The 22224-nt window shown below is 38.3% G+C and overlaps 1 long non-coding RNA gene and 1 other non-coding gene across 7 annotated transcripts in view; both read left to right on the top strand.

The window, feature by feature from the left end:
- The window catches only part of LOC112447397 (uncharacterized), a 909470-nt gene that overhangs the window by 774342 nt on the left and 112904 nt on the right, over window positions 1-22224 (top strand). The gene's annotated exons all lie outside the window — the stretch shown is intronic.
- Window positions 5081-5152, top strand: TRNAH-AUG (transfer RNA histidin (anticodon AUG)). The gene has a single exon. It is a non-coding gene; the product is annotated as a tRNA-His (tRNA).

Below are 22224 nucleotides of genomic sequence, written 5' to 3' on the forward strand. Positions count from 1 at the left end.
CATGTTCTCAGTTTGGGGTGATTTAACATTATTACTAATGCTGTTATAAACATTATTTTACATGCCTTTCATGTACATATGTATGTTCTTTGTTAGGTATTTTCCAAAAATGAAATTTGTGTATCATATGATATACCTGTGTTGGATATACCAGCTTCTAACAATTATGTAGCATATGCACACTTTTCTGAGTGTGATAAACAATTTTAGAAGGCAAAAGAACATAGGATTTTATGTATTATGTCCTGTTCTTATGGAAACAGTGTCTCTGTGGTGAATTTTCCATGAAAAAGATAGCTTCTGCCATTGGGTAAACTGCCACTTCCCTCAGAAAGTAAATTGACTTTTTTTTTTTTTTGAAGCAACAACTATGCAGTAAATTCAGTATCTATTTTCCTCTGTGAAATATTAACAAATGTTCCTGGCATATAATGCAGTGAGTAGTAAACAGTGAGTATTCATTAAAAATGTGTTCTTCAACAAAGAAGATATACAGATGGCAAATAAGCATATGAAAAGATGTTCAGTATCATATGTCATTAGGGAATTGCAAATTAAAACAACAATGAGATACTACTACACATTAGTAGAATGGCTAAAATTCAAAACATCAATAACACCAAATGCTGGCAAGGATGCAGAGCAATAGAAACCTTCATCTATTGCTGGTGGGAATGCAAAATGGTACAGCCACTTTGGAAGACAGTTTGGCAGTTTCTTGCAAATGAAATATTCTCTTGCCTTATGATCCAACAACCATGCTCCTTGGCATTTACCTAAATGATTTGAAAACATATGTCCACACAAAACCCTGCACATGAATGTTTATAGTAGATTTATTTACAACTGCCAAAACTTGGAAGCCAGTGAGATGTCCTTCACTAAATGAATGGATAAACAAACTATTATGCATCCAGACTATGGAATATTATATAGCAATAAAAAGAAATGAGATGTTAAGCAATGAAAAAACATGGCAGAACTTTACATACAACTCAGTTTAATAAAACATCAAAAAAAATAATAAATGGGCAGAACACCTAAATAGACATTTTTCCAAAGAAGACTTACAGATGGCCAACAGGCACATGAAATGATGCTCAACAGTGCTAATTGTTAGAGAAATGCAAATCAAATCACTTCACACCTGTCAGATGGTTATTGTCAAAAAGTCCACAAATAGCACACGTTGGAGGGGATGCAGAGAAAAGGGAACCCTTGTATACTGTTGGTGGGAGTGTAAATTTGTGTAACCATTATGAACAACACTATGGAGATTCCTCAAAAAGTGAAAAATAGAGTTGGCCTATCATCCTGAAATCCCACTTCTGGGCATATATCTGAAGAAAACTATAATTCAGAAAGGTACATGTATCACAATGTTCATTGCAGCACTGTTTACAATTGCCAGGACATGAAAGCAACTTAAATGTCCATCGACAGATACATGGGTAAAGAAGATGTGGTGTGTATATATATTTATCTAAACACACATACACACACACACACACACACACATATATACAATGGAATATTACACATCCATAAAAAAGAATGAAATGACATTTGTAGCAACATGGGTGAACCTAGACATTATCATACTAAGTGAAATAAGCCAGACAGAGAAATGCAAATATCATATGATATTGGTTATATATGGACTCTAAAAAATAATACAAGGGAATATGTATGCAAAATAGAAACTGACTCACAGATATAGAAAGTAAAGTAGTGGTTATCAAAGGGGGCAGGGAAGGGGCAAAAAATAGGGGTATGGGATTAAGAGATAATAACTATTATGTATAAATGAGATAAGCAAAAATGATATATAACATAGGGAATTATAACTATTATCTGTAATTTAATGGAGTATAATCTATAAAAAGAGTCAATCACTATGTTACACCCCAAAACTATTATAATATTGTAAATCAATTATCAGTTCAGTTCAGTTGCTCAGTCATGTCTGACTCTTAGCAACCCCATGCACTGCAGTACGTCAGGCTTCCCTGTCCATCACCAACTCCCAGAGCTTACCCAAACTCATGTCCATCGAGTCAGTAATGCCACCCAACCATTTCATCCTCTGTCGTCCAATTCTTCTCCTGCTTTTAATTTTTCCCCACGTCAGGGTCTTTTCAAATTAGTCAGGTCAAACAACAGGAAGGGAACACAGCCCCACCCATCAAGAGAAATCAACTATACTTTCATTAAAAAAAGACATTGAGGAACTTTAAAGGCATATTGCTAAATCAAAGAAACTGATCTGAAAAGACCACATACTATATGATTCCAAATATGACATTGTGGAAAAATTCAGTAAAAGAATCAGTGGTAGCCAGGGTTTCAGTGGAAAGGAGGGATAGACAATGAATAGATAGAGAACTGGGAATTTTTAGGACAACAAACTCTTTTGTATGATATTGTAAAGATATAGGTGGCTCCCCAGTCCCTGGGATTCTCCAGGCAAGAACATTGGAGTGGATTGCCATTTCCTTCTCCAGTGCATGAAGGTGAAAAGTGAAAGTGAAGTCGCTTCAGTCGTGTCCAACTCTGTGCGACCCCATAGACAGCAGCCCACCAGGCTCCCCTGTCCCTGGGATTCTCCAGGCAAGAACACTGGAGTGGGTTGCCATTTCCTTCTCCAATGCATGAAAGTGAAAAGTGAAAGGGAAGTCGCTCAGTTGTGTCTGACTCTTAGCGACCCCATGGACTGCAGCCTACCAGGCTCCTCCGTCCATGGAATTTTCCAGGCAAGAGTACTGGAGTGGGGTGCTGTTGCCTTCTCTGAAGTAACATTTCATATTTGTTAAAACCCATAGAAAAAGTCCACAACAGAGAGTGAACCCTAATGTAAACTACAGACATTAAATATAATGTGTTTATGTACTTTCATCAATCAATTAGCACACAAATATACCATGTAACTAATAGAGGAACTCTACTGGGGTCAAGAAGGAGGTATATGAAAACTATGTGCATTTTCCAATCATTTTTTTTTCTGGAAACTTAAAATTGCTGTAATTAATAGATCTGTTAATTTAAAAACTGTACTCCTATGAAAGCCCCAATATTTCCTGAGCCAAGAAGAAGTAGAAGTAGCTTTTTTAACCTTTATGTACAGAGTTCTGCTTATCACCTATCCCCTGAATCCACTTTTAAATGAAGGAAGTTTGAGTTATTTCAAATGTAAGACAAAAAAGCTGTAAATCTCTTTGGGATAGTATGATTATGGAATTTAAAGAACAAAATTCTCATGATGTTTGAATGAATAACAATTATCATCCAGAGTTTAATCTTTTTAAAGTCCATTTACATGGAAAATGAATCATAATAAGATGTCAAGCCCCAGGGAATATAATAAATTGTTACCATCTCTATGCTTTTGGGTGTTTTGTCATGCTCTAGTGCTTTCCACCTAGAAAACTTGTTGGAAATGTTTCTTATATTTTAGAGAAAGTACATTTAAAAAATTGAACTCCAGACTCTCCTAGAATATCAGAAATTTCCAACCTGTTCAACATCTTCCACTTGATATATAATTTTAGGCCCTATGTGTACACTGGAATAAAAAACAACCAATAACTGGAGAGAAGAAGGTTCATAATCAATCTAATTTTTAATACATCTGATTAAAATTTTTTTTTCTGCTTACATTCTGAAAGAACTAAGAATGTCTATACCATTTCATTGATGTGTATATCAAAGACACAAGTGGCCTTTTAACCATGTAACCTCAGGAAATGAGCACTCATTGGTAAAAATCAAATAGATGTGGTTTCATGAAAATGTGAATGGTAAGATATAGAATGCAGGAAAAAAATGTTCTTTATGCAATTTTGCTATAATGAGGATCTTAAAAGTGGGGCTGCTGAAGGGTAATAGAAGGTCTAAGATAGGGTGTCCTCAGATGGGAGAAATTAGAGCATGTTAGTATGCTAATAGACATGATACAGCAGAGATGGAAAATGCACGCTGAGAGGAAGGGGTAGGGCTGTTGAAGAGATATCCTTGAGTAGGTGAAAGGGAATGAAATTCAGGGGCATAAGTCTCAGGATTGGCCTCAGATGTCAGCATGGACAACTGATTGAAAGTAACAGGAGAGAACACGGAATGAGTGGCTGCATAGGCAGGAAGGTGGGGAGGGAAAGTAGTAGGAACCTCTGGATGGTCTCTAATTGCACCTCAGAAAAATAGGAAACTCAGAAATCCATTAAATTATGATGACAAAGGACTAGGAGTTGGAAATTTGCAAAGACAGGAGAATTCAGAAAGATTGCCATAAGCATGGGAATGTAAATGGGAAAAAATATAGCAAGAAATACATCCTGTTGTGCATATTATTGGATTTATACAGCTAATCATAGCCTAAGTACTTTGTTTTGAATTCTAAGAAATAATTCTATTAAATAATCAGTACTGAGACTGAATATACAAATAGACCATAGTGAGACGACATATGACAATAGATTTCTGATTCACGGTGTCTTCAATAATTGACCAGGGAATCAAACAACCATCTCTGCAGAATGGTTAGGACATGATGAGTGAATGCCACTTTCCCTCATGTTTTGTTCCCAACTTCAACTCAAGCAAAGAGGAAAAGCCAAACTCACTTCACAAACCAATCACAAAGATGCCCTACTCTAGTTAGCCAGTCTCCAGCTTATCTTCAACCCTTCCTGGCTTGGTTATTGTTGTTCAGTCACTAAGTCATGTCCAACTCTTTGCAACCCCATGGACTATAGCACGACAGGCTCCTCTGTCTTCTACTATCTCCTGAAGTGATGTCAAATTCTTGTCCATTGAGTCCATGATACTATCTAACCATTTCATCTTCTGCCCCCTATCCTATTGCCTTCAATTTTTCCCAGCATCAGGGTGTTTTCTGATGAGTCTGCTCTTCACATCAGGTGGCCAAAGTATTGGAGCTTTAGTTTCAGCATCAGTCCTTCCAATGAATATTCAGGGGTGATTTCCTTTAGGATTCACTGGTTTGATCACTTTGCAGTCCAAGGGACTCTCAATAATCTTCTCCAGCACCACAATTTGAAAGCATAAATTCTTTGGCACTCAGACTTCCCTGGTGGCTCAGATGGTAAAGCATCTGCCTATGATGCAGGAGACCTGGGTTCGATTCCTGGGTGGGGAAGATCCCCTGGAGAAAGAAATGGCAACCCACTCCAGTACTCTCGCCTGGAAAATCCCATGGATGGAGGAGCCCGGTGGGCTACAGTCCATGGGGTCGCAAAGAGTCGGTCACAACTGAGCGACTTCCCTTACTTACTTACAGTCTTCTTTATGGTCTAACTCTCACATCTCTACATGACTACTGGAAAAATGGTAGCTTTGACTATAAGGACCTTTGTTGGCCAAGTGATGCCTCTGCTTTTTATACACTGTCTAGGATTGTGATAGCTTTCCTTCCAAGGAACAAGTGTCTTTTAATTTCATGGCTCCAGTAACTCTCTACAATGATTTTAGAGCCCAAGAAAATAAAATCTGTCACTGTTTCCACTTTTCCCCCTTCTATTTGCTATGAAATGATGAGACCAGATGCCATAATCTTAATTTTTTGAATGTTGAGTTTTAAGACAGCATTTTTGCTCTTCTCTTGTACCCTCATCAAGAGGCTTTTTAGTTCCTCTTCACTTTCTGACATAATGGTGGTTTCATTTGCATATCTGAGGTTACTGATACTTCTCCCTGCAATCTTGATTCCAGTTTGTGCTTCATCCAGCCCGGCATTTCACATGATATATTCTGCATATAAATTAGATACAAACTTGACAATGGAGTATCCTCCAAATGCAAGAGATGTTGGCTTACTCCTACTCTATGCTCTTTATACATGTTCTGAATAAATACTCTGTTTGTTCTCTTTTGGGTGGTCTTCATTTATTTCCACAGTAAATTTTAAGCCATATTGTGTAAACAGTACATTTCAAAAACTATATGCAATCAATTTATCAGAAAAAAGACAAACTGCTTGATATTCTAATAGTAACAAAACTGACTAACGTTGATTATTCACATTTTTTAGTTAATTGTGGAAGAGAACATGGTGTAGAGGCAAAAGGGTGGACTTTGAAATAGACATCAGTTCAGTTTAGTCACTCAGTTGTGTCCGACTCTTTGTGACCCCATGAATCGCAGCAGGCCAGGCCTCCCTGTCCATTACCAACTCCCGGAGTTCACTCAAACTCACATCCATCGAGTCGGTGATGCCATCCAGCCATCTCATCCTCTGTCATCCCCTTCTCCTCCTGCCCCCAATCCCTCCCAGCATCAGAGTCTTTTCCAATGAGTCAACTCTTCACATGAGGTGGCCAAAGTACTGGAGTTTCAGCTTTAGCATCATTCCTTCCAAAGAACACCCAGGACTGATCTCCTTTAGAATGGACTGGTTGGATCTCCTTGCAGTCCAAGGGACTCTCAAGAGTCTTCTCCAATACCACAGTTCAAAAGCATCAATTCTTCGGTGCTCAGCCTTCTTCACAGTCTAACTATCACGTCCATACATGACCACTGGAAAAACCATAGCCTTGACTAGACGGACCTTTGTTGGCAAAGTAATGTCTCTGCTTTTGAATATTCTGTCTAGGTTGGTCATAACTTTCCTTCCAAGGAGTATGGATCTTTTAATTTCATGGCTGCAATCACCATCTTCAGTGATTTTGGAGCCCCCCAAAATAAAGTCTGACACTGTTTCCACTGTTTCCCCATCTATTTCCCATGAAGTGATGGGACCAGATGCCATGATCTTTGTTTTCTGAATGTCGAGCTTTAAGCCAACTTTTTCACTCTCCTCTTTCACTTTCATCAAGAGGTTCTTTAGTTCCTCTTCACTTTCTGCCATAGGGTGGTGTCATCTGCATATCTGAGGTTATTGATATTTCTCCCGGCAATCTTGATTCCAACTTGTGCTTCTTCCAGCCCAGCGTTTCTCATGATGTACTCTGCATATAAGTTAAATAAGCAGGGTGACAATATACAGCCTTGATGTACTCTTTTTCCTATTTGGAACCAGTCTGTTATTCCATGTCCAGTTCTAACTCTTGCTTCCTGACCTGCATATAGGTTTCTCAAGAGGCAGGTCAGGTGGTCTGGTATTCCCATCTCTTTCAGAATTTTCCACAGTTTATTGTGATCCATACATGGACTCCAATCTTTGTTTTTCCATATATTAGCAGAATGACTTTGATAAAGTTACATACTCTCTGAATGTTTTTCTCATCAGTAAAATGTGGTAATAATGTCTGTCTGAGGACTTGTCAAAAGAATATATAAAGTATACATAATTTTTATAAAAAGCATAGTGTGTGTGTGCATATCTACCAAGCCATGGTTATCTGATTTGTTTTTCAGTTAAAAGATTTACATGCTTGAAAAAGTTTAAACACTTATTTATTTGTTATGGCTGCACTGGTTCTTTGATGCTCTATGCAGGCTTTCACTAGTTGTGGTGAGTGGGGTCAGCTCTCCAGTTGTGCTGCACAGGCTCCAGGGCATGTTGGCTTCAGTAGTTGTGGCACATGGGGGCCTAATTGCCCAGATCAGGGATCGAACCCATGTCCCCTGCATTGGCAGGAAGACTCTTAACTGCTGAACCACTAGGGAAGTCCCACACTTGCTTTTTAACAGAGCTAAATTTCTGTCCTCAATTACTAGGAAGAAGAGTGTGCCTTGTCTTATTTATTTTATAGGCTCAGTATTTGAAGTTCTGGACACAAGGTGAGTTCCAACATATTTTGGAAGAAAACAGATAGCTCACCTTTCCCCCATAATCCACTGAGAATCTCAGAGCAAATTTTCAAACTTCCCTTACACTTTGAGAAAGAGTTCTATTTAATTCAATGAAACAAGATAGATGCCAGTAGGAATTCTAGGAATCAAATAACTGACTGAAAAAAGAGTGTTTGATAGGCTACTGAGTGTTAAGAACAAAGTTTGTTTATGGGCTTCCCCCAACGCTTTAATTGTTGGCATATGAAAGTCTCTAGGACTTACAGAAACTCATTAATTTCTATCTAGCTTTCACAATTGGCTCAGCTCTGTACACGCAGCAGCCGTATTTGCAGCATCTAAAACTTCTATTTCGCAGATCCAATTATACTTAATTAGATTCATGAAAAGAAAAAATTCAATTCTCATTTGTATTCCATATGTAAACTGAATTACTATTCATTATACATATTTTACTAAATTTTAGTTAAAAATACTCATGGGAATGTATATTGTTACAAAATTGGTACTTTAAAAAATGATACTATGATACAGTTTATATAGTATTATTTTTTCCACAGATGCCATAGAATATGGAATATGAGGTGCTTTTATTGATGCAATAAAAAGCAAACTTTTTAAATGGAGAGAAGGGGATTCATTTGAATTTTATTTGCAAAATGTATTTTAGTGAGTTTTCACAAAATAAATTTCTATGAACTACCCGCTATGATATTGCATATGTGCTTAGTCACTCAGTCATGTCCAGCTCTTTGTGACCCCCATGGATTACAGCTTGCCAGGTTCTTCTGTCCATGGGATTTTACTCCAGATGAATTCTGGTCATTAATTTTTTAAAAAAATGCTATACAAATCAGAGGTATATTTGTTTTTTAATTTTTGTTTCTCTGTGCTAGTGCTAAGTCGCTTCAGTTGTGTCTGACTCTTTGGAGTATAGCCTGTCAGGCTTCTCTGTCCATGAGATTCTCCAGGTGAGAATACTGGAGTGAGTTGCTATGCCCTTCTCCATGGGATCTTCCCGACCCAGGGATCAAACCCATGTCTCTTGCATCTACCTGCATTGGCAAGCAGGTTCTTTACCACTAGCACCACCTGGGAAGCCCTCTAGTCTTTCCCAAAATAGTTACTGGTCTATGGGAAGAGGGGAGAAATAATCTTCTTTTAGAAAATTGACAATTAGAACTACAGATGATGAATATATAACAAAGTATAATATCATATGATCTAGAATTATTAAATGAAGAAGGACGATCATAAAATGCTTCAACATTTTAAAGGATATATCATTGTTAACTATACACAATAAGTGAAGGCTTGTTTCTCAGAACAGTACAAGTACAGCTGAGCAAGAAAAGCTGTCTAATATTAAAAATATGTATTTTGGTAGAAAGAGCTCAAGTATGCCAGATGAAAGATCAGTGTGAGTGTTGTTTTACCTGGTAAACATGGCAGTTAATGCCTTGATTAATCTTAGCAAAATGGATTTTCAAAAGAGGAATAGTATGGGATAGATTTGAAAGTTAATCTGGTCTTCACTGTACTCTTAGTTGTGTATGTCTAACATACACATATATTGTATGTACATACACTCTGCTCTAAGCTGTGTATGTCTAACATACACATATACATTGCACTGATATTACATTGGCAATGTTAACAAAAATACAATATGAAAAATATGAAAAATGAATGTTGGTAATGTACATCAATGCCTTGCTATGATTCAGTACTTGACCTTGTGGAAAGCTACAAATAAACAGTGAAAATTATTCTAGTCTTCAGAGTTCACCATTCAACTATAAGCAGATATTTAAAAAAATCCTAAATGTGCCATAATCATTAGGTATTGCATCTTTACATGATTTTGTAGTGTTAGGCCATTGTGACTGCTTAAATAAATTAGAATTAATAGGGTTCTAGCTTATAAAGTCTTTTGGTAGATGAGTTTTGAGAAGAGAGTTCAAAAGTGAACATCTCTCTGTATGCCTCCATTTTCTTGGTTGGGCAAAAGGGTCATTCTTATTCCTGTCATTCTAATGCAAGATTAGCTTATTTTCTCTCACTATTTGGATGGGTGAGAATTAAATATTCCTTTAAGTCAGTGAGGGATACTTAAATAGAACTAGTAAGACAAATGAAATCTCTAAAAGGAAGATCTATTCAGAAAATTAGCAGCTACATGAGTAACCAAAAAATTTATATCACTTAATCTATAAATAGTAGTAAAGGAGGCAGCTGACAACATATGGATCAGATATAACAATGGCGTTAACTCCTGATGGACTAACAGCAAATATTAAGAAATGTGAAACTTCTTTCTCCTTGTAAACAAGCAAACAAACCCCGAAAAATTAATTTCCCCCTAGATCTTTAAGATAACTAATTTAAACTTAGTGAATTTTGGTAAATTGGATATTTGGGATAAAATTTACCTGTATCTTAAAAAGAAAAGCGATTTTACAAAACAGATTTGTTACTGATCAAGAAGACATAGGGATTCCCACTGGCTCAGATGGTTAAGAGCCTGCCCGCAATTCTGAAGGCACGAGTTTGATCCCTGGGTCTGGAAGACCCCTTGGAGAAAGAAACGGCAACCCATTCCAGTATTCTTGCCTGGAAAATCCCATGGATGGAGGAGCCTGGCAGGCTACAGTCCACAGGATCGCAAAGAGTTGGACACGACTGAGTGACTACACTTTCACTTTTCACTTTCAAGTAGACATAAAAAAATAGTAATAATATTGTTACCTGAAAGAAGTGAGAGCACTTTTTTCTCCCTTTGCCTCCTGTGAGGGCTGAAGATTGTTCTGTAATGAACAAGCCCCGATAGTAGGATTTAATGAAGCATTCTGAAGAGATGGGATCTAACTTCACTGCAAACTTCAATCTTATAAAACCGAGGCTGTGCATTTATCAGATGTCTGGCTCTTTGGAATCTAAGCCTCCTGCAATAAAAGTGTTGCAACTTCCTTCTCATAACCTTTATTTATACCCTCCTTAGAACAGATTTTCTGACTCAATAACCACTACCATGCATGCACAGTTACTTTATTTAAAAAAAAAAAAGTGTCATTTCTGTCTCAGTGAAGCACTGATGAAATATTCAGAAGTTAAGCTAAGTAATAAAATGTTCATTTGGCTAGAGATAAGCTTATTGTTCACTGCCTTTGCCTTCTGACTGCTTGATGATCTGGGCCTAGATGCCATATTTTTTTTTTTTTCTCTCACATGTTTACAGAATAGTTCTGTGTTGTAAAGTCAGAATCTAATGAGTAGAAAGATTAACTTTTGGAGATTTCCTTATTTTTCCAATTCATTAAAATTGCTCCATTTAATTATTCTGAAAGACTATTAATAATAAATTTTTTTGATCTTGAACACTGTCTCTTAAAACAGGTTGAATGAAGATAAAGGTTAAAAAAGCAAGAGTGCAGACTTCCCTGGTGGTCCAGTGGTTAAAACTTCATCTTCCAATGCAATAGGTACAGGTTGAATCCTTGCTCAGGGAGCTAAGATCCCACATGCCTCCTGGCCAAAAAATAAAACAGAAGCAATATTGTAATAAATTCATTGAGGACTTTAGAAATGGTTCACATAAAAAAATTATCAAAAAAAATACAATATTTTTTAAAAAGTGTGATTCACAGGCTGTGTCAGGAAAACAAAGGCCCCTTGATTTTAAGGTAAATTGAAGCGATCAGTTCTACCGTCCCATTCAAATGCTACTTAATTGAACAATATCAAAAATTTCCTTTAAAACTCAGTAAACTGCAAAAGAGTTGGATTCTGTAATGAGCCAAGCTGATATTCATGAGAACTGTGCCCTCATATTTGCACCCCATCTGCATAATAACTAATACTGGAGCCACTCAACTTCTCTCAACAATCATGGCTTAATGAGGTAGTTTTCCACTTTAACTCCACATGTAATTTTTTTTTCTCTCTCTCTCTGCTTTGCGTGCATGCTAAGTAGCTTCAGTCATGTCTGACTCTTTGTGATCCTATGGACTGTAGCCCACCAGGTTCCTCTGTCCATGGGATTCTCCAGGCAAGAATACTGGAGTGGGTCACTCATTCAATATCTCCAAGTGTCCGCCAGGAAAGCTAACAATTATGTATAAATACAGCCCCAGTTTTCCTAACTGCTACCACAGTGACTTTAGTTGGTCTTCTTTGTAGTATCTGGGAGTTGATCTGCCTTCTAGCAGCATTTTGGAGAGGTGTATTAGTTTCCTAGGGTTGTCATGACAAAATATCGCAAACTGGGGTGTTTAAAACAGTGGATATTTATTTTCTCCAGCTCTGAAATCTGAAAGTCCAAAATCAGGATCTTGGCAGGGCTCAGCTCTCTGAAAGCTCTAGAGGAAGATCCATTCCAGGCCTTTCTCTCAGCTTTTGTTGTCGCTAGCAATCTTAGTCATTCCTTAGCTTTAAGATGTGCTGCACTGTGCTTAGTCGATGTTGTGTCCAGCCCTTTGCAACCGCATGGACTGTAACCCGCCAGGCTCCTCTGTCCATGCGAATTCTCTAGGCAAGAATACTAGAGTGGGTTGCCATGCCCTTCTCCAGGGAATCTTCCCAACCCAGGGATGGAACCCAAGACTCCCACATTGCACGTGGATTCTTTACAGTCTGAGTCACCAGGGAAGCCCAAGAATACTGGAGAGGGTAGCCTATCCCCTCTCCAGGGGATCTTCCTGAACCATGAGTCAAACCAGGGGCTCCTGCGTTGCTGGCAGACTCTTTACCAGCTGAGTTATCATCACTCCAATCTCTGCCTGTATCAACATGTGTCCTTTCTGTCACACACAGTCTAGCTCTGTGGCCCTTGACCTGTCTTCTTTCTGTGCACGTCTGCCTCTGTGTCTCTTCTAAGGACAGGAGCCATATTGGATAGGAACTTGCTTTACTCCAGAATGACCTATCTTAACTCATCACATCTGCTATGACCTCATTTCTAAATAAGGTCACATCCTGAGGTACTGGAGTGAGGCCTTCAACACATCATTTTGGGGGACACAATTTAGCCACAACAGACGGCAAGATGAAGTGTACAAAGTTCTTAGCTGTTCATTGGTTAGTTAATTAAGGACTATTTTTGTTGTTGTTTTAATATTGTTTATATATTTCTTTACTCCCTACTTTATTTTAGAGAGGACTGCAGGCATCTTAAAGAAAAATAAATAAAATAAAATTGTGATTAAAGAAAAATATAAATAGGACCAGAAAATGCAAAATATAAGTAAAAGTAAAATGAGCAAGAAAATAAGATAAAATAGAGGTACGGGACGAGAATGCAGTGTAGGGGCTACTACCCAGATCTGAGTTTAAATAGTAGCTTCCTTATTTACTGCCATTTGAACATGGGAAAGTCATCCAACTTCTCTTTTTCTCATCTGTAGTAAGAATACTCTTTCTAATCAGCCTGAAACTTTTCATTCAGGATACAAAATAATTTTAAAAGTCTATTTTTCTTATCTTAGCACCATGCCTGACAAAAGATATGTAGTAAATGATAGCAATTTCTCATATGTTACCTTAAAACATATATATATATATGTATATATACACATACACACGCTAACATTTTCATCAATACTATGAGTGTTCAAATTTGCCTTTGAGCTCCCTAGAAGCCAAAGCAAAAAGGATTATATAATTGAATAAGTCGCCATCACATTTGGACAAGGAAAAGCTCATTAGTTCTTTAGAGGAAGCCAAATTTTTAAACATGATTTCCTAGAGATATTTCCATGTGAGGCTTTGTGGAGATAATTCTGAATTATACAGTGAAAATGTTCTTTTAAAAAGCTATTTGAATATTTTGAATGCTTTTTTTCCTTAGAATATTTTCCGTAGAAACTTAAAGCATATAGAATGACAATACAGATTATCAAAGAACTAAGATAATAGGGCTTCCCTGGTGGCTCAGATGGTAAAGAATCTGCCTGCAATGTGGGAGATCAGGATTCAATCCCTGGATCAGGAAGATCCCCTGGAAAAGGAAATGGCTACCCACTCCAGTATTCTCGCCTGGAGAATCCCATGGACAGAGAAGCCTGGAGGGCTCAGTCCATGGGGTTGCAAAGAGGCAGACATGACTGAGCAACTAACACACACAGTATTATTTTACTAGAATTGCTGTTTGGTGGGATATGTAGCTTTTATTCATCTTCAAATACCATTTTCTTCACTCAGTTTTTTGGAAGGGATGAAATTGTAGAGTTTGCACTTGGGTGAGATGAGAGTTTGCATAATAATTACCATGTTGATTCAACAACATTAGTCTTAGATTTCTGTTACTGATTTCATTCAACTAATAGTTAAGATGGTAAAGAGTCTGCTTGCAATTTGGGAGAACCAGGTTTGATCCCAGGATCAGGAAGATCCCTGGAGAAGGAAATGGCAACCCACTCCAATATCAATGTCTGGAAAATCCCATGGATGGAGGATCCTGGTGGGCTACAGTCCCTGGGGTTGCAAAGACTTGGACGCGACTGAGTGACTAATACACAACAGTTATTTCCTATATTTCATCTCTTCTCTGCACAGCAAATGGAAATAAGAATTTCTGTCTTCTTTGTGCTTACCTTCTAATGAATGAAGGCAGAGAACAAAGAATTGTGTAAGTGGTTGTACTCTTGCATGAAGGTAAATAGGTTGCTACCCCTGCCAAATGTTACTGCCATAACTTTCCAGAATTCATAGTGTGTTTCTTCTCAATATTCTGGTGGAAATAACTTAGAAAGAGAGAGACAGGGGTGGGGAACAGTGGTGTCAGACAGGGTCTCAGAACAGGATTTCTTGGAGAGTTTTCTAGGAAAGATAGCCAGGAGTCCAGATGATGTTGATACTAGAGGCCATCACAAAGGTGGCTCTAATTTCATGTCTAGTATCCCAGGCTGTGTAAGTCTAGCTCCCCTACATATGATATCTCTAAACTCCTGAGATAATCAGAAGTATCCACCTTCTAGGAGGGATGAAGCCTGGGGCAGTCAGGTCTTGTGGCAGTGGCAAAATCATGGCATCTTCCATGTTGCCATGAAGTTAAAAATTTTTCAGAAATCTTGAATCACATTTACAGGGAAAGATTGGTGAAATACTGTACTGCTGCCCATCAGTTTTCTGGCTTACCACATGAGATCCATGCCAGTCACAGGACTCAGTCCTGTTCCTCTGTCCCCTATCACTTCTCCCATGTCCAGTAGCCCAATTCAAGAGTTCATTAAAAAATCTCATGAATTTTTCCATTTCATTAAAAGTCAAAATTACTAATTTTATTTTATTCATGATGTGACAAAAATTAGAAAATTTCTACTCCTTTTGGGTAGAAGTTTGAGGATATTGAGGAAGGTGAGAAAATAACTTTTTACTTTTCCACATTCAGACTGAATTTTTCAGTATAACAGGCTAGTCACTTAAGGTCAGTCACTCAGTCATATCCAATTCTTTCTGATCCCATGCACTGCAGCACACCAGGCCTTCATGTCCATCACCAAATCCCAGAGATACTCAAACTCACGTCCATAGACTCGGTGATGCTATCCGACCATCTCATCCTCTGTCACCCCCTTCTCTTCCTGCCTTCAATTTTTCCTCAGCATCAGGGTCTTTTCCAATGAGTCAATTCTTCACATCAGGTGGCAAAAGTATTGGAGTTTCAGCTTCAGCATCATTCCTTCCAATGAATATTCAGGACTGATTTCTTTTAGATTTGACTGGTTGGATCTCCTTGCAGTCCAAGGGACTCTCAAGAGTTTTCTCCAACACCACAGTTCAAAAGCATTAATTCTTCAGCGCTCAACTTTCTTTATAGCCAACTCTCACATCCACACATGACTACTGGAAAAACCATAGCTTTGACTAGATGGACCTTTGTCGGCAAAGTAATATCTCTGCTTTTTAATATGCTGTCTAGGTTGGTCATAGCTTTTCTTCCAAGGAGCAAGTGTCTTTTAATTTCATGGCTGAAGTCCCCATCTGTAGTGATTATGAAGCCCAAGAAAATAAAGTCTGTCACTGTTTCCACTGTTTCCCCATCTATTTGCCATGAAGTGATAGGACCAGATACCATGATCATAGTTTTCTGAACGTTGAGTTTTAAGCCAACTTTTCCACTCTCCTCTTTCACTTTCATGAAGAGGCTCTTTAGTTCTTCTTCTATGTCTGCCGTAAGAGTGGTGTCATCTGCATATCTGAGGTTGCTGATATTTCTCCTAGCAATCTTGATTCCAGCTTGTGCTTCATCCAGCCTGGCATTTTGTATAATGTACTCTCTACAGAAATTAAATAAGCAGGGTGACAATATACAACCCTGATGTACACCTTTCCCAATTTGGAACCAGTCTGTTGTTCCATGTCCAATTCTAACTGTTGCTTCTTGACCACCTCAGGAGGCAGGTTAGGTGGTCTAGTAATCCCATCACTCTAAGAATTTTCCACAGTTTATTGTGATCCACACAGTCAAAGGCTTTGGAATAGTCAATAAAGCAGAAGTTGATGTTTTTCTGGAACTCTCTTGCTTTTTCTATGATCCAACAGATATAGACAATTTGATCTCTGGTTGCTCTTCCTTTCCTAAATCCAGCTGGAATATCTGGAATTTCTCTGTTTACATACTGTTGAAGGCTGGCTTGGAGAATTTTGAGTATTACTTTGCTAGTGTGTGAGATAAGTACAACTGTGTGGTAGTTTGAACATTCTTTGGCACTACCTTTCTTTGGCATTAGAATGAAAACTGACCTTTTCCAGTCCTGTGGCCACTGCTGAATATTCCAAATTTGCTGGCATATTGAGTGCAGCACTTTCACAGCATCATTTTAGGATTTGAAATAGCTGAACTGAAATTCCATTAACGCCACTAGCTTTGTTCATAGTGATGCTTCCTAAGGCCCACTTGACTTCACATTCCAGGATGTCTGGCTCTAGATGAATGATCACCCCATCGTGATTATCTGGGTCATGAAGATCTTTTTTGTACAGCACTACTGTGTATTCTTGCCACATCTTAATATCTTCTGCTTCTGTTGGGTCCATACTGTTTCTGTCCTTTATTGTGCCCATCTTTGCATGAAATGTTCCCTTAGTATCTCTAATTTTCTTGAAGAAATCTCTCATCTTTCCCATTCTATTGTTTTCCTGTATTTATTTGCATTGATCACTGAGGAAGGCTTTCTTATCTCTCCTTGTTCTTTGAATTTCTGCATTCAAATGGGTGTATCTTTCCTTTTCTCTTTTGCCTTTAGCTTCTCCTCTTTTGTCAGCTATTTGTAAGGCCTCAGACAACCATTTTGCCTTTTTGCGTTGCTTTTTCTTGGAGATGGTTTTGATCACTCCCTCCTGTAAAATGTCACAAACCTCCATCCATAGTTATTCAGGCATTCTGTCTATCATATCTAATTCCTTGAATTTATTTGTTACTTCCACTGTATAATCATTAAGGGATTTGATTTAGGTCATACCTGAATGATATAGTGGTTTTCCCTACTTTCTTTAATTTACATCTGAATTTGGCAAGAAGAAGTTCATGATCTGAGCCACAGTCAGCTCCCAGTTTTGTTTTTCCTGATTGTGTAGAGCCTCTCCATCTTTGGATGCAAAGAATACAATCAATCTGATTTTGATATTGACCCTCTGTTGATGTCCATGTGTAGAATCTTCTCTTGTGATGTTGGAACAGGGTGTTTGCTATGATCAGTGCATTCTCTTGGCAAAACTCTATTAGTCTTTGCCCTGCTTCATTCTGTACTCCAAGGTCAAATTTACCTGTTACTCCAGGTATCTCTTGACTTCCTACTTTTGTATTCCAGTCTCCTATGATGAACAGGACATCTTTTTTGGGTGTTAGCTATGGAAGGTCCTGTAGGTTTTCATAGAACCATTCAACTTCAGCTTCTTTAGAGTTACTGGTTGGGCATAGATTTGGATTCCTGTGATATTGAATGGTTTGCCTTGGAAACAAACAGAGATCATTCTGTCATTTTTGAGATTGCTCCCAAGTACTGCATTTTGGCCTCTTTCGTTGACTATGATGGCTACTCCATTTCTTCTAATGGCATTCCAGCCCACAGTGGTAGATATAATGGTTATCTGAGTTAAAATCACTGATTACAGTCCATTTTATTTCACTGATTCCAAAAATGTTTATGATTGCCATCTCCTGTTTGACCACTTCCAATTTGCCTTGATTCATGGACCTAACATTCCAGGTTCCTATGCAGTATTGCTCTTTACAGCATCTGACTTTACTTCCGTCACCAGTCACATCTACCACTAGGCTTTGTTTTCAATTTGGCTCTGTCTCTTCATTCTTTCTCAACTCTTCTCCAGTAGCATATTGGGCACCTACCAACCTGGGAGTTCAACTTTCAGTGTCCTATCTTTTGGCCTTTTCATGCTGTTCATGGGGTCTCAAGGCAAGAATACTGAAGTGATTTGCCCTTCCATTCTCCAGTGGACCATGTTTTGTCAGAACTCTCCACCATGCCCCATCATCTTGTGTGGACCTACACAGCATGGCTCATAGTTTCATTTAATTAGTCAAGGCTGTGATCCATGTGATCAGTTTGGGTAGTATTCTGTGATTGTGGTTTCCATTCTGTCTTCCCTCTGATACATAAGGATAGAGGCCTGTGAAAGCTCCCTGATGGGAGTGACTGACTTTAGGGGAATTCAGGTCTTGTTCTGATGGGCAGGGCAATGCTTAGTGAAGTTGCTCAGTCCTGTTCCATTCTTTGTGACCCCATCAACTGTAGCCTACCATGCTTCTCCATCCATGGGATTTTCCAAGCAAGAGTACTGGAGTGGGTTGCCATTTCCTTCTCCAGAGGAATCTTCCCGACCCAGGGATCTAACCCAGGTCTCCCTCATTGCAGGCAGATGCTTTACCTCTGAGCCACCAGCAAAGCCCAATGCAATGGGCTTGCTTGCAAAGGACAATGCTCAGTAAATCTTTAATCCAATTGTCTGTTGATGGGCAGGGCTGTGTTCCCTCCCTTTTGTTTAGCCTGAGATCAAACTATGGTAGGGGTAATGATGGTAATGGTGACCTCCTTCTAAAGGACTTTGGCTGGAACTGTTGTATTCAGTGCCCCTGACCCAGCAGCAGGCCGCTGTCAACCATGCTTCTGCCAGAGACTCCTGGAACACTCATAGGCAAGTCTGGTTCAGTCTCTTGTGAGGACACTGCCCCTTTCTCCTGGCTTCTGATGCATACAAGGTTTTGTTTGTGCCCTCTAAGAATGTGTTTCCCCAATGCTCTGAAAGTTCTGTAATCAAATCCGACAGGCCTCCAAAGTCAAATTCCCTGGGGGTTCTCAGTCTCTTTGCTGGATCCCCAGGTTGGGAAATCTGTTGTGGGTCCTAGAACTTTTTTTTAACAGTGGGAGAGTTTCTTTGGTATAACTGTTCTGTAGTTTGTGGGTCATCTACTTGACCCATCAGTTAAGTTCAGTCAGTCACTCAGTCATGTCCAACTCTTTGTGACCCCATGGATTGCAGCACACCAGACTTCACTGTCCATCACCAACTCCAGGAGCTTGCTCAAACTCATGTCCATTGAGTTGGTGATGCTATCCAACCATCTCATCCTCTGTTGTCCCCGTCTCCTCCTGCCTTCAAACTTTCCCAGCATCAGGGTATTTTCCAATGAGCCATTTCTTCGAATCAGGTGGCCAACATATTGGAGCTTCAGCGTCAGTCCTTCCAATGAATATTCAGGACTGATATCCTTTAGGATTGACTGGTTGGGTCTCCTTACAGTCCAAGGACTCTCAAGAGTTTCTCCAACACCACTATTTAAAAGCATCAATTCTTTGTCACTCAGCTTTCTTTATAGTTCAATTCTCACACCCATACATGACTACTGGAAAAACTATAGCTTTGACTAGATGAACCTTTGTCAGCAAAGTAATGTCTCTGCTTTTTAATATGCTGTCTAGGTTGGCCATAGCCTTTCTTCCAAGGAGCAAGAATCTTTTAATTTCATGGCTACAGTCACCATCTGTAGTGATTTTGGAGCCCAAGAAAGTAAAGTCTGTCCCTGTTTCCATTGTTTCACCATCTATTTGCCATGAAGTGATGGAACCAGATGCTATGATCTTCATTTTTTGAATGTTGATCCATATATTCCCAGAAATCAGTAACAGTCAAGAAATCCCTCTGTCTCTTTTTTCTGAGATCTTCCCAACCATTTTGTGTTCTGAGAAACTTTGAACCTCAAAGAACTATTTTGCTCTTGATATTCCAATTAATAGCCACCCCCTCCCTTCCTTATGACTTGCCGCTTTTTAAAAAAAAAACACAATTTTTCTCCTTTCTCTTTGGTATGTTCCTCATTAGTAGATATTCTCCCTATTTCAATAACCTACATGAAATCATTGCCTTAATTATCTTGTGCATTATATGTTTGCAACCACTATCTTTTTTTCTTTCTTTTTTTTACAAAGTCAACACAGACTTTGATTTAGACAATTTTTAATCAATCACTCCCTTAGAAATTTTATTTCATAAAGACATAGAATGCATGCTATTTTTCTTTTTTAAACTTTTCTGGCTAACTTAGAGCAATAGACATATCTTTTCATTTACAGAAAATGCACACAAATTAGAATAGATTCGATTTTTGCAACAACTTCTGTTTTATATCAATTTGAAAAAAAATTCACTTTTTTCACAACTTCTTTTATAAGAAATATGTTTTGACTGGAGGTAAAATTTTATTTACTATATGTTAAGCCAGCAGTATAAAAGTTCTTTAAGTTTCTTAAAAATGTGTTCAGGATTTTTATGATGAAACTTTTAACCTGGAGAATTCTTTTAACCTACAGGGCAGTTAATCTTCTTTACCTAAGCCTGTATCTGTGCATAAATATTTTGATAGATTCTAACATGGGTAAAGTTAGAGAACCAGAGAGTTGTAATCCTCTAAAGAAATAGCAGCATTTGTTTCCATTTAATGGAAGAGTTATTTTTTCATGCATTTTTTAAAGGAGTCCACCCTGTTTTATTACTGGAATATCCTGAAAATTGTCATTTACAGGTATATATCATTTATCCTGAGTCATATTGTCAGTTCTTTGGAGAATCAAAAACCTGCACGTGAAAAGACAAATGACAATTCTATTTTAAAGTATTCAGGTATAGCTGAAAAGTATGTGTCCATATTACGTAATTTAAAGTTGCCCATTTTAACAGCAGTTCTTGCTGTTGCTTTCAGGGCCTAAGGCAGTCCTGGACTTATTGGATCCTTATTAACTTAGAATAGTTCAACTGACTTTTCTATTTGTCCAAAAAGCACGGGGAGAGTACCTAAGCAAATGATTCAAGTGTAAAAAAGTATAAGATATATTTACCTATTTAAGAAAATTAGTATTTCGAAACTCTTTAGTAGCAGTTTTCTTGTGCATAATACAATTGCAATGTAAACTATATATATATATATATAAGCATAAAAATGTGCACACACATATACACATATGACAATATACAAATTTACGTATAAATATATACATACATATTCCAATGTTTTGATACATTTATCAGGGCCATTCGTAACTATTCATTAAACAAGACAAAACCAAAGGAACGTTTAGCCAGTCAGTGCCCAGTGCTGAGCGCCACTTTCCTGCCACCTGAAATAAAACTGCATACCTTTAGGGACATTCCATAGCATTCACAGACCACCGAGTTCCGACTTTGCATCTGTTTTTTATCAATGCATTCATTGATTAGTCATCACAACGGGCGAGTTACGTGATGATTTCTATTGCCACTTAAACACCCCAAATGAGAACATTTTTTTTCAAACACAATAGATTTACCCAAAGCAGCAAAATCCAAAGGAAGCTTCTTGTTTAATCCCAGATGAAGATTTTTCTGACTTTATTTTAATTACCTTCTTTAGTCATAAATTAGCAGAGTTTCCTCTGGTTCGTATGGTTTCATGGTCTTATAATTAATGTAGCAGGGCAGGTGTTCAAATATAGTGCTTCAAGAAATGGGTGATACAAGAAATTAAAATGGCAATATGTTACACGGAAGGATTCTGTAGTCACTTATGTGGTAAAACACTGTACATGCAGTTCACCTAATGGAAACCCATTGTCAAGAGTCTAGTTAACTACTCCATGTTATTGGTGCTTCAACAGCTATTTTGTGTGGCCAGAGGCCTTGAACAGACACTAACTCCTCCTGAGATTTCAGGTTCTATATGACAGCCTACAGAGTCACAAGCAGATGTAAGCTCCTGGAATAACTTTCCCAGCAGTCTCTATCAGTGACAATCTCCCCTGCTTTCTGGGACCTTCTCCTTGTGCACCCCTTATAAGTCTTCTTTGGAGGTTATCAGAACCCCAGTCTTTTTTATTTGATCAATCTGGCCTTAGCCCAGGAAACCCATAATACCTCCCTGCTGGAATTTAATAAAGACATGAGCCCCAGGTCCCATCATTCTCTCTGTCTGCAATCTCCCTTGACCTC

Source organism: Bos taurus, chromosome 7 (assembly GCF_002263795.3).
Source record: "Bos taurus isolate L1 Dominette 01449 registration number 42190680 breed Hereford chromosome 7, ARS-UCD2.0, whole genome shotgun sequence".
Classification (NCBI taxonomy): Eukaryota; Metazoa; Chordata; class Mammalia; order Artiodactyla; family Bovidae; genus Bos; species Bos taurus.